The sequence below is a fragment of the Passer domesticus genome, chromosome 3 (genome assembly GCF_036417665.1).
Source record: "Passer domesticus isolate bPasDom1 chromosome 3, bPasDom1.hap1, whole genome shotgun sequence".
Taxonomy (NCBI): Eukaryota; Metazoa; Chordata; class Aves; order Passeriformes; family Passeridae; genus Passer; species Passer domesticus.
In genome coordinates this window covers 121,965,576-121,977,996 of record NC_087476.1, presented here as the reverse complement: position 1 = coordinate 121,977,996, position 12,421 = coordinate 121,965,576, and the positions used below count along the sequence as shown (strand labels likewise).

At 42.2% G+C, this 12,421-nt stretch overlaps 1 long non-coding RNA gene across 14 annotated transcripts in view; it reads left to right on the top strand.

The window, feature by feature from the left end:
• Positions 1–12,421, top strand: part of LOC135297772 (uncharacterized) — a 210,987-nt gene that overhangs the window by 17,795 nt on the left and 180,771 nt on the right. For 13 of the 14 annotated variants that reach the window (XR_010359708.1, XR_010359712.1, XR_010359717.1 and 10 more), the window contains exon 2: positions 1,541–1,673. The exons of the other annotated variant lie outside the window; for it this stretch is intronic. This is a non-coding gene — a long non-coding RNA (uncharacterized LOC135297772). The remainder of the gene's footprint in view (positions 1–1,540; positions 1,674–12,421) is intronic. 14 annotated transcript variants of the gene reach the window in all.

Sequence of the window (12,421 nt, the reverse complement as noted above, 5' to 3'; positions counted from 1 at the left end):
CACTAGGATCCCACTCTGATCTGGATGTTAAAGAATGTGAAAGAAAATTATTGCATTTGTCTTAGGAAAAAGCTAAGTGAACTCTAAATGCTTCAGAAAGAAATGACTGTTGATACTGGATTTGGGTTTTTTTCAAATTGGCTTTCAAAATACCTTCTTTAAACCATATGATAAAAAACCATCACGAAATATCAAAGAAAAGAAAATATAGACTTTTATATGAGAAAAAGCTGTACTGAGAAATTACAAATTCTGAAGCAAAAAGCATCCAGTATTTTTAGCTGTGCTGAAGTCATTCCCATATTAAGCACATTCAAATTGCCTGCTTATCTGTCACAACTTCAAAATTCTGAAGTCCTGGTACAAAAGGATTCCCTTATAAAGCTAATGCTTATATATGTACTATTTATACAAAGACAGGAAAGAATTTCTTTGTGCACTGTGAACACTAGTGATTTGCACAGCTTTAAATGATGTAGAAAAGGCTCAAAAATTTTAAAAACACGATGAACAAGTTTCTGTTTCCCTCAGAAGTGATTTTATTTAGCATTTCTGTACTTAGAGCATCCTTGTCATACTTCTGTACCTATAAACAGCCTCCAGATATTTATTTCTGAAAGTACCCTCTAACACCTGAGCAATTTAATTAATGTGATGAAGTAAAGCCCAATATTCATATGGCAAGAAAACAGTGGACTAGAAAGTGGGTGTTGGTAAAATACAGATGCAAACCCCAGACATTTTCCTGTTTTGTTCTGCTGTTGGATTTTCAGAAATTATTTTTCTAGACATTTCCTTGCCCATTATTCTTAAAAAAGATTTTACTGGATTATGGACTATTTATTTTGGGCCACATAAAAGGTTCTAAGATGTTTCCTCTGGAATTTAAAGATTTTTTTTTTCTGAGGGGAGGTATGTTATTCTACACCAAGAGGGAAGCCTGATGGGGAAAAGCTTACAAATAATTAATTCGAGGAAAGCTAAAATATTGTGTACTCTTTGATTGTCTCCTGGGAGAGGGTAGGCAAAAATAAATCAAAACATTCCATTCTGTGGATTCCAACGTTTATGGATTTCCCATTGGTAATGTTTCACTCACTATGGTTAAAGACTTTATGTAATGAAGTATGTTAATATATATATATATATATAGGAGAGGTTTAGGCCAGCACAGCTTGCTTGATCCTGGACCAGTAAACACAAGGTTTTCTGTTTAAGTCATCGGTGCCAGCCACCCCTTTTAGACTGTCTATTGAACTTCCACTGCAGCCTCAGAGGCTGTACCTGCCAGCTGGTGACTAAAGAAAGCACAGATCACACACTGCAGCACTAAACCACAGAAAGGAGAAACTTCATGGCTGCTCCTGCTGCTCTCTACTTCTCCTGCCTTACCAGAAGGGAGGATGTGGAAGGAGGGAGAGGAAAGAAGCCCTGTGGAGCATGCACCACCTTATGTGATGGGCTGCTTTTCTTTTATTGGTAAGGGAATGAAGAGAAAAACCCAGAGACAGCCTTCTAAATAGCTGCTTCTTCCTGGCAGGTGTATAACCCATCGTCCAGAATCCCTCCAGTGTCAGCTGAATTCCTCGTGTTCATATTCCAAAGAAAACTACTGCAGTTGTCTTCAGCTGTTGCCTCTGTTGGTGGTCCTTGTAGAGAAGCCAAGGGCTGGGGTGAGTAAAGTCTTGTAGTTGAGAAATAGGTCGGAATTTTTGGACTCTTGTCCTGCCTGTGCCATTAAATCCTGATGTGCATTGTACACATCAAATAGAAATGTAAATACAGTTGTGTCAATAAAAGCACATGGGAATAGTGTACGTGTGCTATGAAAAGAAGAGAGCTCAGAGCATCTTCCTCCTGAGCTAACACTGAGGTGCACACATTTCATTTGGGATTCTTCAGGGGAAATGGAGGAAGGCACAACTCAGTCCGTGTTATGAAACCTTGAGGATGCCATGGCCCCCTTTCTGAAGGGGAAGGTGGCAAATAACACTGAGGATCCAAATCCAAGCACTCTTCCTTACAGGGGTTGTTAATGTCTTTGCCAGCTGCTAGGGCTGATGTTGCCAGTGTGCTAACTCAGCACAGTTATGTATAGAGGGATTTCTTACCCTGTCAGGTCAAGGTTCCTTGAGTCTTTTTCCTTTATCTCTCCCTCAACTGTATTTGTGTGATGAAAGCATTTTTCTGGGAACCATCAGCAGCCACACTTCCTTGTAATCTTCCAAGGCTTGCTTGTCTGTATTGTTTTGTAAGCATTATGCAAAGTTTCAACTATTTTGAGGTGTCCCTGGGTTGTCAATGTAAATCCTTTTGGAAAAGGATTTCACAACAAACGGGGAAGTGTTTCCCCTTCACCTCTTTCTGATGGGTTCCTTAAGGCAAAATAGCCCTAGGTACTTCCTTCCAAGTTTGTTCATTTTGCCAATTGCTGATATTTGAGGAGTGTAGGTCCCTAATGAAATGCAGGGAAGATCCCCAAGGAGGGCACTGCAATGCCATTTTGGATTTATCTGGTGGCAAACATGGTGAGTATCTTCTCCGTGGAAAGGGCTCCAGGGCATTACTGAAGCGTACAATATTAGAACCTTTTCTTAACATGAAGATTTTCAAAGACAATGTTTTTTTCCAAAACAAAAATACTAATTTTCCCAGAACAGTTTGCAGAATTTTTTCCTTGCTCCAGTGTAAATTCTACACCGTGGCAATGTTATATCACTTTCTATTTATTTTAGGAGACTCTTAATCTTTTCCCAGTTCCAAGAGCCATATATTGCTATTTCACACGCTCCTCTTTGAACCTACAGCACAGAAAATTAAAGTGTAAATATGCATGCGAACCACCCAAAAGTCATAATAAGATTATGTGAATGCCTGCAACCACACAGCAGGAACAATGGGGTTGCACAATTCATCTGCTCCAGCGCTGCTGAATTTTAATGAGGGATAGTCAGTACATGCTGATACTCCTAGAGCTACCCTGGAGCCAGAATGGTGATTTAAGATGCCAGTGACACAGTGTGTAGGTGAGCCTCAGGTGTAGCGTGCCTCAGAGAGTAAAGCGTGATGTGCCAGGCTAAAACCACCTGATTAAATTAGAGTGAGGAATGGGACTGTGAGGGGAGAAGAGCGTGGAACACTGCCAGTCACCTGTGCTGCTTTCATCGCTGTTGAGCTCCCGTTGCAGAAAAGACAATAGCAAACACTGATAGGAATAATAGGAATAACCCAAATAAAGAACATATGCTGTCACGCATCACAAAGCTCGTGCTGCAGGGTTTAAAGCGATCCCTTAAATATCAGGGATTAAGAGGAGAATTTAGCATGTTCCCTCTCTCCCATGCCAGAGTTTGTTTTCACCTTCTGTCTAATACCTCTGCTAGCCTTGGTGCACCTGGGAGCCACTTGGGAAAGCCTTGGCAGGAGGTGTACCTCTCCAAATATGCACTTTTCAGATAGGAAGATCTCCCTGTTGTGTGCAGCTAATCTAAGAATAAGCATTGCTCAGGGCGATTCTCTTTTCAGGCGGGCTGGCTGTGTTCCTGCTGCACACCACGGGGGCTGCAGCTCCCCCGGGCCCTGGAGCTCTTACACATGTTTGGAAGAATGCACATGTGCTCTGCAGTGAAAAACATTTCAAATAATGGCAAAGGTGTGCTGGGGCCTGGGAGGGTGTGTTTGTGTAGTGTGGTGTCAAGGAGAAGTAGGATACAACCTGGGAGGATGCTGTGCTGGGACATGGGGGACAGCCGGGTCAAACCTGCCCTGCTTGTGCTCAGGGAGAGGTCCTGAACTACTGCAGAGATTCACCTCCTGGGGAACCTGTGGATTCATTACAAATGAGATTTTCAGCCGTTGTGTAACACAGATAATTGTGTTGTACTTTTGCCTATTATTGGAAACTCTTACTGTGAGTTTATGTTTGGGCTTACAGACTGTTTCATAGTGCAGGGGAGAAATTCTTTTTGCCAGCAGCCAAATCTTTCCTTCTTCCATCTCACCAAGCTCCCTATGAGCAGATCCAAGGCAGAGATGTAGCCACAGTACATGTTCCCCTAATTCTGTCAATTACAGTTTCAATTTAGTTTCTCACTAAATTATAATTACTGTACAATATTTCCCTTGTAATAATAGCTCAGGTTTATTTGGGAATTTTATTTTGCTGCTACCAGGTTATGACATCTCACTAAAGCTGTCTGTTCTATCTTAATTGCAATTTTTCTAGAAGACAAAAATTTAATTTTTTGAGGCAAGCTGATTGTTTTTTTAATATCAGGTCCTGTGTACTACAGCTTGTTGGATCTCATCACACTGTTCTTGTAATGCCATGCCAGGATATATTTTTTACCCACTTAGATGTGTGTAGCCATACTCACCTGTCCTTTCCCAATTGTTTTAGCTGAAACAACAAAAGTGTATAGGAATTGCCCTTGTCACTTGTTCCAAGCCAAGTAAAGCACAGAAAATTGGAGTTAAAAGCTCCTGCCCTAAAGCTCTACCCAGGAGTTAGAGAAGATCGGATATCCCTGGTCTGCCTTGTCCTGTTGTGTTTTGCAGTCCTGACCAGGGCTTGCTTTGCTCTGTTAACCAAAAACAGCTCAAAAAGGATATTTCTCATCCCCGTGGTGCTGCCCACTGTGTGGTTTATAGAATGTGTTAGTTTTGATGAGATGTCCTCTGTCAACGATGCCAGCTCGGTCTGTACACTGTGTGAACATTTTTGAGACGTGAAGCACTTGAGTAAATGTCTCCTGGGTTTTTGGTGAATTGGACAGGACAAACAATTCCTTAGTTCATCTAGCCCAAATTTGCTGATCTTTTTTTCTCTGGTAAGAAAATGTCAGCCCTTTTCTAAATAGTAAAGATAGATCTAAATCTAAAGCACAGCTGACTTAAAGTGTGAAAAGCACTTGATCCCTTCTTGAGGACTGTTGGGTTATTTTATGAGGTTGTGGGAAGGAGATTTCTTTTAATTGATCCTGAAAGGAAAAACATTTGAGTTGATATTTTGTATATAAACCCAACAAAAGGAAAACTGTGCTAATCACAGTCAGTGTGTGCATCCGGCTTTCTTGGGGTTAGAAGCTGCATTTCTGAAACACATCTTACTATTGGGAAAGGAAAGAAGGAAAAATCCTGGTCTAAGTACAGCCACGCCCCTGAATTGATTATCCTTGTAGGATTTGCTCATCCTATTTTGGCTGTGTTATAAAACTCAGTGGGAGCCATTCCAGCTCGAGCACATCACTCCCGCGTCAAGCAGCCCATGATGTCATGAGGAATTCCTTGTCGTAAGACGTCCCCCCGAGGAGAGCGTTCGCTCTGCTGGAGAAGGGCCATCCACCCACACACTCCATCTCCACCCAGCTACTCCATCCAAATCACCAAACCGAGGGAGTGCTTTGACTAATGGAGTGAGTAGGAGTGATGCCATGACAATACAATGGTGTGTCTGCTGTAGACTGTTCTTGATTTGCATTTGATTGTTTGCAGTCCTACCCATCTGTAGCCAAAGGCAAGAAGTGATAACCTGTCATGTTATATAAAAACATATTTGGGAAAAAGTGGAGTAATGCAAGATAAATAACGTGTGCTCCCTGGGTCTCTTCTTCCCAAGCAGTCCTGAACTCATCCCACAAGTTGCTGGTTTCTCTATTACCAAATGGTTTCTTTCCAGATAGTTTCCATCTGGAAAAAAAAAAAAAGAGGAAAAAGAAAAGAAAATCAAGGCAATTTGAGTGAATAAAAGCACAGCCTATTACAATTTGAAAAGTTAGTAAATAAGTGGAGCTTGAACACATTTCAGGCCCTTCAGGAATGTAAAAAAGGCAGTGGCATCAGTCACTCAGCAGCTGGACACAAGGATTCTGCTCAGCTGAGACAGTAATGGACCACCTCTGTCTTTTCCAGGGTTTCTGTGATGCTCTGACACTGAAAATACGAGCTGGAAACAGCCAGTAGTAGTGTCATGTGACTTAAGAAGATCCCCTCTCTTGTTCAACACATCTTTTGTTCTTCTATGGCTGATTGTCAATCCTTTAAGTTATGCAATAGAATTAACCTACAGAAATAGCTTATAGTGAAATCTTGCTGGCTCTGTTCAAGCATGTTTTGTTAGGATGTTATGGGAGGCTTTCTCATCTTGTGTACAACATGGGCTCAGAGGGAGAGGGCTTTCCATACTGTAAATGCAGAGATGCAGAATACTGGGCTGGAGAAGCCCTTGACAAACGCAGGATGAAATATTCCTACACCTTAAAACAACCTGTAAGAGTCATGTGCTTTTAGGTGAGGTAAGTGGTAGGAGGATCAGTCAACATGGAAAGGGTAGAAAGTCTTGACTTCAGTCTGGGAACTGGGAGCCAATCTTCACTTAAAAGTCAATAATTGCAGATCCAACTTACTATTAAGCTGTCCCTCTGTTTTGGACTGAGCCCACTTTACTGACAAGCCTAAAAGTATGAATTCTTCTTTCCTTTGACTAGAGATCATGGTTTATTGTGCCAGACAGAGGACCTCATTCTCCTCAGGGATACCCTGAGTGGGCCTTTTGGGTTGAGAGATTTTCTCTAGTGAATCTTTTCCAGCATGGTTTCCTTTACTCATCCTTCCCACTCTGCGTGAGCTGCCTCCCTGCTGTCCCAGCAGAGCACTGATGAAGGTGGAGACACACAAGTTGCACTGCTCAAAGTCCTGTTTCTTCCGACGCACTTGTGTCCTCCCCAGGTATTCCATGGCAGCTGGCTGCACTGTAAAAGCTGCCTTTGGTGTCAGGCCTGCAAAATACTGATTGATAGGAAGGCATGGCTACATGAATTGATGCTGCCACAGGTGAATGAGCTCAGCCCATCATTTGAACGTGTTCCAATTGAATTGGTACGTGGTATCAGCGTGTTAATGCTGCCTGCAATCCAGGCAGATCCATGTGCTTGTGTCCATGTTCAGAACATAGAATCATAGAAAGGCTTGGGTTGGAAGGGGCCTTAAAGATTGTCTTGTTCCAGCCCTCTGCTGTGGACAAGGACACCTTCCTCTAGACCAGGCTGGCCTGAAACACTCCAGGGATGGGGCATCCACAGATTCTCTGGGTACCCTGTGACAGGGTCTCACCATGCTTGGAGTGTAAAGAGTTTGTTCCGTGTTAAAGTTTAGGATGCCTTGAACTGCAGCTCTGCTGCCAGTTCATGGAAGCCTGTGAGGCATCAGCTCATTCGGCTTTGTTTTGAAGTATCAGGTTTCTAATCCTTAAGTCTAAGAAGAGTGTGGAAATGCAATTTACTTGTAACTACAGAGAGATACACAGATCCACAGGCTGTTCTCACCTGACTTGGGAAAGTGTGCAGCCTGATGGCAGAACTCCCTGCGTGGCCATTCTGCCTCTAAAATCCTCACAGGGAGTTCTGTGAGGAACCTTCAGCTTGACCTCCTCCAAACAGCCTGGGCTAAACCAAACCCTGCTCCTGATGCAGTAAGAATTTATCAGATTTCCATCAAGATTGCTGTAACAGTCTAAATTTACACCTCTGCTACTGAGTTCTGCAGATGCCCTGTGTGCATTTAGATAGTTTGAAAGCATAGCCATAGGTGTGGGATTGTCCTCTGCATGAGAATTGGGTGTTGGCTTTGAAATCCACTGCTCTTGGGGCCAGGCCAAGGCAGTCCTAACGGAGAACCAGGTGTGCGGGCGTGGATGAGCAAACCTGGGTGCGTGTGGAGAGACTAAAGCTGAAAGTAGGGATGGGCAAAGAATGCAAATAACCATGGAAAAAGAATTTTGCTTTTGCTTTGTTCAGAGTGAAACCTCACAAGTTGGAGAATTTCCACCAAATAATTCCTTGAGAATAAAAACATGACTGACTGGGAGGTGCTTTGATTTTTCCTGTTGAAAATTGTGACAGTTTTTATACTGTAACATGGAATACAAAACTATTGCCAAATTCTTAGGCATTCCCACTGTCCATCCTTTCTTGCACACCTCAATGACAGGTATGTGACACCAAACCTGGATTTTCTGGTAAGCCTCCTCCTCTTGGATTGCAACTCCTTTCTAGAGGGAGAAAAGGTTCCCTGGCTCTTCTGCTTCAAGGGGAAGAGGGAACAAGGGATCAGCTTCAGCCCTGGGGAGGGGCCTGCACTTGTCCTTTGTGCCCCAGCTAAGGCAGAAGAGGGAATAACCCACCAGAGCTGGCACTTGGCTCTCCTGCCTGTGGAGGAGGCCTCTTTCCAATAGAGGGAGGCAGAAGATAGACAGCAGGAGCTATTGCTTCAGTGGGAAAGATGTGTGTGGGTGTGTAATGAGGGGACTTTACAAATAATTCCTTGGTGATTATTCATTTTACAAAGGGACAATCCGTTGCCCTAGAGATATCCCATGGAGTACTTAATTTCTACAGAAGTTTGGAGAATACAGGATTTTGATTCCAGTGTATTTTGGTTTCCTGCCTAATGGCAAAAATAATTTTCATACTCTGTACTGGGGATTGTGCTGTATTCAACTGCTAGTTGTGTGCACAGCCCATTTTGAAATACAACTTTTTGTTTGGAAACTGAAATTGTTCCAAATAGTAATACCTTCCTTTCAGATTTTCCTTTTTCAGAAGTGACCCACCCTCTATTGAATAATAAAGCTTGATAACCATAGTTTCTCAGATAACATGCAATGAGCTGCCAATATTGCTTTGGGACTAAATCAGGAAACCACTGGCTGGTGTTTTGAAGGAATCAGTTATCCAAGGGGATCATCTATGCTTGGAATCTTTTAGAATAAGAATGTGTGTTAGAAATGACCTTTTTTTGAAGATGTCCCAGGTTAATACTGAAATGAGCATACAGATTTAAAGAACAGATCAAAACACCTCCACTTCCAGGTCAAGAACAACTGTGATTCAGTCCAGAGTAAATGAAACTCACACACTTGTGTGAAATCCGCAGTAAAGGAGGTTTATAGTGGAAACATTGACTGACCTTTAATAGGAGCAGTGAGGCCAGCACCAATTGGAAATAAGAGGCTATACAGGCAAGGGCAAGGCCTTTTCCTTAATCTAGCCTGAACATTCAGAGAGAAAATCCCAGAGCAATTAACCGACTCTCATCTTTTTTTCCATTAATTGGCCACAGCACAGTACTCTGAAGCTGACAGAAATAACTGCTGTGATATTAGCACAAGTCTAAGCATTGCCAAAAGCCATTTTATTTTGAAGCTCTCTGAATTACAGTATAATTTCCTCTATTGCTTACCTAAGAGAGCAGGAAGCTGGCCATCCATCTGCTCAGCAAAAGGCTCCCAGCTTTATGTGACATAAACCTTTATTTCTCCTATCTGTGGGAAAATGAAGTCAGGGCACTTCCAACTCGGATGAGAATATGGGATGCTAGAATAATCTTAGAAATATTACACGTATCCGGTTTTTACATTCAGGGCCCTGGCTGCTACTGCAAGCTTCTCCTGGAGACGGAATAGCTGGATCGTAAGTACCCAGCTCCTGACCTTCTGCTCTACCCCACCTCTCCCCTTCCAGGCAGGCACTTTGTTTCCTTCCCCTGCAGTGTGTGGATGATGTGAGGAGGCAGTGATGAGCTCTGGGGGAAACAATGTGATGCCATGCAGGATAATTAGAACCCTGTCTAGGAACCCACAGCTCAGATCTTTGTTGTATTCCTGACTCTGGAGTGTGCAATGTTGCAGGAAATAAATCAAAAGTCCCACTCCTGGACAAGCCCAAACTCCTGAAGACCCTTGTCTCCTGCTTGGTGGCTGCTGCTCCCTTGCAATAACATTCCTGCTCCCTGATGGTGGGGAGCTTCAGCTCTATGGGATTGGTGTTCCTTGTGACAATTCAAAGGCAATGCATGTTTCTGCAGCAGAGTTTTCTCCTTTTCTGGAATCTGTTAGGCTGTTCCACTCATCCACATGTTTAATATTGTTAGCGACCTGCACCTAAGCCTCTTGGGTGATTCTAATACCACTCATTCATTTTGTTTCCCCAAGAAAATGAACCACGGTGTAGCAGGTCCCATTCCTAAGACCAAACCCAGAAGTGAATGTGAGTTTAAGCAAGTTGAGATTCAGAGGTTGTTGGGATTAGTGCAATCCTCTGCTTTACTTGAAGACTTTATTTATCCAACATGTGTACTTCCTGAACTCCTAAACTTTTAAAGTTACACTTCTTTGGATTCACTGGGACAAATTAAAAGGTGTTGTGTACATTATATTTATCTGTTGCATTCATTGCCACTTCCTGTGGCTATTTCTGTACCAAAAGCTTTGAAGATATGGGATGGACTATCCTCTCCTCTAAAATGATTTATCCTTCTTTTTGGTTTTGTGCAACTATTTAAATTCTCATAGATGTCAGTCTAGTGCTTGGCTAGAAAGTATTTTAAGTCTACCATTGTCTAAAAGTCATAATTCTGGTGCAAGGGAAGCTTGATGTTGTGCCCATGGAGTTAACTTGATTCATTGTTATTTTAGCAAAGAATCTTTGATGTAAGAGAGAGGCTTTTTTCAAATAGATTGAGCACTGCATCTCAGCCATTTGTCCTCCCACATCATCTCTTTCCATCAAGAAAATTTAAGCCCTTGACAGGAGTAAAATATTATGAGTGTTTTGTAAAAGGCAAAAATTAGAGAAGTCTGGACTGCTTGTGTTGCAAAATACTTGAATGTTACATCAAATATTTGGATCTCAATTGTTCTCTTGATAGAAAATGAATTGAGAATCCAATGGCATGAAATTTATGCCTAACAAGAAAAACAGCTGCTTACATTTTCAAACTTGCTTCCTGATTTTGCATATTTTCACTGTTGCTTGGCCATGCTGCTGGATGTTAGGATGTGATGCTCAGTAGCAGCTGCTCCCTGAGACTCAGAACCTTTCCGTTTGGATAGACAGGGTGCCACAAGATACTCTATATTCAGTATTTTTGCAATATAGTTCAGGTGTTTTCTCTAATAATTTAGACCTGATATCAACTTAGGTCTCCTCCTTTCCTTTCCTTTCCTTTCCTTTCCTTTCCTTTCCTTTCCTTTCCTTTCCTTTCCTTTCCTTTCCTTTCCTTTCCTTTCCTTTCCTTTCCTTTCCTTTCCTTTCCTTTCCTTTCCTTTCCTTTCCTTTCCTTTCCTTTCCTTTCCTTTCCTTTCCTTTCCTTTCCTTTCCTTTCCTTTCCTTTCCTTTCCTTTCCTTTCCTTTCCTTTCCTTTCCTTTCCTTTCCTTTCCTTTCCTCTCCTCTCCTCTCCTCTCCTCTCCTCTCCTCTCCTCTCCTCTCCTCTCCTCTCCTCTCCTCTCCTCTCCTCTCCTCTCCTCTCCTCTCCTCTCCTCTCCTCTCCTCTCCTCTCCTCTCCTCTCCTCTCCTCTCCTCTCCTCTCCTCTCCTCTCCTCTCCTCTCCTCTCCTCTCCTCTCCTCTCCTCTCCTCTCCTCTCCTCTCCTCTCCTCTCCTCTCCTCTCCTCTCCTCTCCTCTCCTCTCCTCTCCTCTCCTCTCCTCTCCTCTCCTCTCCCCTCCTTTCCCCTCCTTTCCCCTCCTTCCCTTTCCCCTTTCCTTTTTGTGGGTGCTTGAGTATCTTTAAGATAAGACCCTCTTTCTAAAGTACCAATTAATTATATAAGTGGGATATATATTACCATAAAACACATAGTAATTAATTAAAGGTAGGTATATGGAAGAAAAAATAGTCTTGGTTTCTTACTGGGTTTTTATATACACACCCAAACATCTCTCTAAAAAAAAAATCTCTGATTTACATTTTCCAAAGTCATAAATTACATTTGTATTTTTCAGATCAACACCTGTTGCAAGAGCACCAACAATTTCTGTAGCTCATGCAGGTTTTGACTAGTAAGATATAGGGGTCAATGGAAATGATTTGATTGCAGTCTTTCCAGCTACCTTGCTTGAAGACAATCCAGAGATATTGAGAAAAGAGAATTATTCTGGACATTTCAACTTCTTGCCAGAATTAAGATACAGGAGTTTAAAATAAAAGCAAGACAAATGTAATTCTTCTGGCCATGTAGTTCTGTTCTGCATTAAGGGCACAGATTTAAAATATTCTGTTGCCTGAACTCTTATTCTCTGCATTGCAATTAAAAGAAAGAAATTGTAAAAATAATTGCATGGCCAGTAGTTTGCTCATTCAGATCCTTTGCTGTGCCAGTCCCTAGGGCAGCAGAGTGGTCATTCAGGTGCTCCCTGAGTGCTGAGTCTTTACACATCCAAGAAAAGTCATATCTGGAAGGAATTCACACAGCTCCAAATTGATTTGATGTTTCAAATCTCTCAGCTGTGTCCAAGCAGGCTAAATGCAGAAGAGAAATCTGAAACAGGATCCAGCATTCACCCTTAAAAGGTGCAAAACACAACTTCCGGTTCAAGAAAACACATACAAATGTAATAATAATATTTTTGTGCCTTTCTACACTTCT